Here is a 4,559-nt window from a genome sequence, read left to right as displayed (position 1 = left end):
GATGGATGTATTGTTTCTGCCACTGTTTTTATAATTTTAATTTACTCTGTTACTTTACTTTTTAAGTCGATTTTTTATTATTATTTGTATTTTGTGTGTTTATGTAAGGGATAACAGCTAGTTACCAAAAAAAAATGATACAAAATATTGATTCAAGTTTAAATTATTTTATTATGTCATAAGAAAAAGAGTGCAGAGTGGTATGAGACATGGAAATAAAATATCGGTTGCCGGAGACAACTACTGGTTATAAAAATACAGATCGTGATCGACCAATAAGAATCAAGTTTTTCCGAAACATATTTATAATTTTTTGAAAGAGAGCACAGAACCATAGAGTGTAACCTCAGTGTGTCATTTAGGCGTATTAAACTGTTTTTAACTGCTACATAAATATGAGTCTGGTTTTCCGTGTTGGTGTGTATTTATGAATGGTTTTGGAGCAGTGTGTTCTACTTAGTGCACCAGGCTGCATGAATAAGTGTTTGTTTACTCTGTATGACTGATCAGTGTTTGTGCGCTTCTGTTTGAGGGTGTGTCTGACCCGAGTGTCACTGACTCACGCCTGCGGTCCTGACTCATCCCGCCGTCACCCGCACCGTGAGCTCGCGTGCCGCCCCGCACAATCCGGCCGCGCTCGCACAGTCATCGAGGAACCATTTCCCCTTCATCCTCTCCCTCTTTCTTTCTTGTTCTTGGTCTCTGTGACTCATCTTGGTTTCATTTTGCCGCCCCCCTCCACCCGCCACCCAACTCGCCTCCATTACAGCCTCCTCCCTCAATGGGTCTATCTCTCTTTTCACTCGCCTGTCTCATTCCTCCGCTCCCTCTCTTTCCCTTTCCTTCCTGGCTCTGTAAATGACCTCATTTTAATGAAGCACAGTCTTGGCGGGGAGACCAAACCGCATGGCTGGAACCTCCCTCCCTCCATCTCTCTAAACCACCCTGTACTACAGAATCTGGCTTTCATTCCCAGCGCTAATAGAACCGAACGGGAAGTCTGGGAATTCTAGAGTAACTCCAAGAATTCCACGACAAATGTTTGATTGCATTCCATCGCTTATAGCAACAACAAAACCATGTAATAAAACTACTTTCTGTGGCTCGAGCTGCTACATTGTCCCATAAACTAGGAGACAACGTACACAGTGCGGTCCAAAAGTCGGACAATTAAAATCTGGGATTCAAAATCTCGGAAATAAACACAACGTTTTAGGGTTTTTTAACCTTTAAAACAAGGAAATGCCATTACGTAAAATGAAGAAGAGATATTTAAGATGTGGCACTAGCTACTATAAATACTATTGGCATTTATGGTTCTGTGAATAACTTTTAACATCCATGGAGCCTTTCAAATGCATAAAATGTTCTTTACTATGGAACAAGGTTCTTCAAATTGTTCTTCACGAAGGACAAAATGGTTCTTCTAATGCTGCCTTCACGTGCTATCGGAAATGTCGGACTTCTGAAGTCGTGATTATGAGCTTGCTCGTTCAAGTGCTTTGTTGTCGGAAAGAATAGGAATTATGGAGGAAACCAGGTCTGGGACTGGGGTCATCTTACCCCATGGGTCTAATTTTGTCTTTTTACTTCAAAATAAAAACTATAACCTTCACTCTGCAAATCCAAAACATTAATGCGTCCACAAATCCCTCATTATCAACTAGACACAAAAAACTTTGACATTCAGCATAATACAATGTCATAGATCACTGTTTTGACTGACTAAATCTCACAGTTTATATTGAGATGAAATGGCGCACCCAACTCTGAAACTCTGGAAGGCCTATCAGAATTTTCCCCCAGCTTCCCAGTATTAAATACGACTTGAAAGGGCGCATGTCCAACTTTCAACTAGGAAACTCGATGATTCCGATAGCACATGTAGGCAGAATTATTTTGGGACTTTTGGAATGTGTATTTGTACGACATTAGCAGATTTGTGACCGCTAAGCTATGTGCTAGAAGTCTAGACTTCTTTTTTTTTTTTGCAGTGAAAAGATCTATTTATGTACAGACAGACTAAAAGTACGCCTCTATTGTCATTGCAGGCAGTAAAATCCCTCCTATAAAGGCTGATGGTTTTGTTATTGTCTCTGAGTGTCTGCAGCCTTTATGAGGTTGTGAACGCTACCACATGCTCGAACCTCAACCCCGGTCGGCTACACCGCAAAACTCTCAAGATTTGTGGTGCACTCTAGATAGAGACATGAAAAATGAGACAGGTGCAAAATGAGTCAAAACAAGGTGGTGTTACGTTTGAGTGAACGTCTATCTGAGCAGAGAATCCTGGCTTCGTCTATTTGACATTAACTGAAGGCTGCTAAGTGATCTTTAATTAGCTACAGTTTAAGATTTGAGACTTTAGATGGGGAAAGAAATATATTATATTTGTCACATGATGTGTGCTGCATGTCAATCATTAGATTTTATAGCTTATGATTAACTCGTTATCAAATCATATAAAGGTTTGTGACACAATGATATAAATCCATCTAAATCTGAGGTGTGTTTCAGCAGCCGGTCCAAACATCAAACTCAGTTTTCACTGCCTGACTCCAGATTTAAAGGGATAGTTCACCCAAAAATGAAAATTCTGTCATCGTTTACTCGCCCTCAAGTTGTTCCAAACTTGTATGAATTTCTTTCTTCTGCTGAACACAAAAGAAGATTTTTTTGAAGAATGTCTGAAAGCAAATAGTTGTTGGACCCCATTGACTTTCATAGTATTTCACGCCCCACCCACCCCTATATGGAAGTCAATAGGGTGCATCAACTGTTTGATCAGCCATATTCTTCTAAATATATTCATTTGTGTTCAGCAGAAGAAAAAAAATCCATACAGGTTTGTAACAACTTGAGGGCGAGTTAATGACGACAGAATTTTCATTTTTGGGCAAACTATCCCTTTAATTCTGTGCATGACTTCAGTTTCACCTTAAATGCTTGTACAATGCTGACAGCTAGTGGGAAAGATTGTGCCATTGCAAGCTGCCTTATATTTTGAGATCTCCAAAAGTGCCACAAAAAAACAAAACAGCAACGAAAAAAAAACCAGTAGATTATCAGATGATGTTCATGTACAATTTTTTCATTTTCGATTTAGACATAGTCAATATTGGGCAATAGTCATTGTTCTAGATTTACTTCCGTGTATGTAACAATAATAATAAAAAAAAATCCCAGACTTTATCACGTGATTTCCCAGAGATCAAGCTTTGTTCAAGCCTTGAAATCTACTTTCACTTTTTGTTTATCCAGTGGGCCCAACTGTATTTGGACACTTAAGCCACACTCAAATAAAGTTAATTTCAAAAATAAAATTTGAAAATTAAAATTAATATATAATATATATATAAGTCATATAATTTAATGCTTTTATAGATTTAATTAAAATAACAACTAAAGAATCTAAATATCTTTTGTTTTCATTTTGAATGGTCAAAATGCCACTTGATTTGATATGTAGTTGTCTAATGCGACAATACTCAAAGATGTGTGTATATGTGTATACATACATATATTGACTCGTATGCTAATTATTTATCAGAAGACAGACGAAATGTGCCCAGGCTGGTAAATCTGCTTTGGTTTTATTTAATTGCCCAAACAAACCAATGCACAAGGAAACATCCTCCATGTTTGAACTTAAAGTGAAAGCACTTCCAAAGCAGACGGCACAAAAGGTGCATAAACTAGAGTTTTAGACTTACTTTTTCCAGCGGTTTAATACGTTGGATTACAGATCTACACAAAGCACAGTGTCATAATATTGTGCTTAGTTTCCATAGAGACTGAGATGAAGAATGTTGTGGCAGGGAATCTGGCATCCAGGCCAAGCCACAATTCATATGCGTTTCTTTATTGCTCTGGCTCACCACTGTATTCCATACAACCCAAAAGCCTGAGGAACAGGGATAACTTAAGCATTCCAATGGCTGATGCTTTATTTAGCTCTGCATTTCTTTTATTTATTTTTTTACCAGTCACAGATTTACAGATGTAGGCTTTCACTTTGCACTCTGCCCCAAAAAGAATATTTTATTAATTGCTTTTTCTAATCTGTGATGTTCTCACAATTCGGTATCCCCAGTAATAGACATATGGAAATGTTAGGGAATCAAGGACAATATTACATTAGAATCTGGTTTACTGCATAGGGCTTGACATAAATCCAACTATTTACGTAGTATACACTAAGCTGATTATTCATGTACTGAAACAGAATTAGTCTCTGTTGAAAGGTAATTATATGTTAGCCTATACATTGTTCGGTCATGAAACTCTATACGGCCAGGGATGGGCAGTATTTCAGATACATGTATTTAAAATATGTATTTGAAATGCAAAATACTATTTTGTATTTTAAAGCCTTTGGAAAAAATCAGTCAACCTCTTTATCAAGGTACTGATTTTGTGCATCAACTAGTTCAGGCATTCACTAGCTCAGCATTGGATCAGCGATTTTTTTTTTTTTTTTTTTATAAGGTGAGAATGTCATGATAAATTCTACTTGTTGATTAAAGTTAAAATAGTGCATTATTCACTTCAGTTAACAT

Source organism: Rutilus rutilus (genome assembly GCF_951802725.1).
Source record: "Rutilus rutilus genome assembly, chromosome: 4".
In the NCBI taxonomy this organism is placed as follows: Eukaryota; Metazoa; Chordata; class Actinopteri; order Cypriniformes; family Leuciscidae; genus Rutilus; species Rutilus rutilus.
This window is presented reverse-complemented; position numbering follows the sequence as displayed.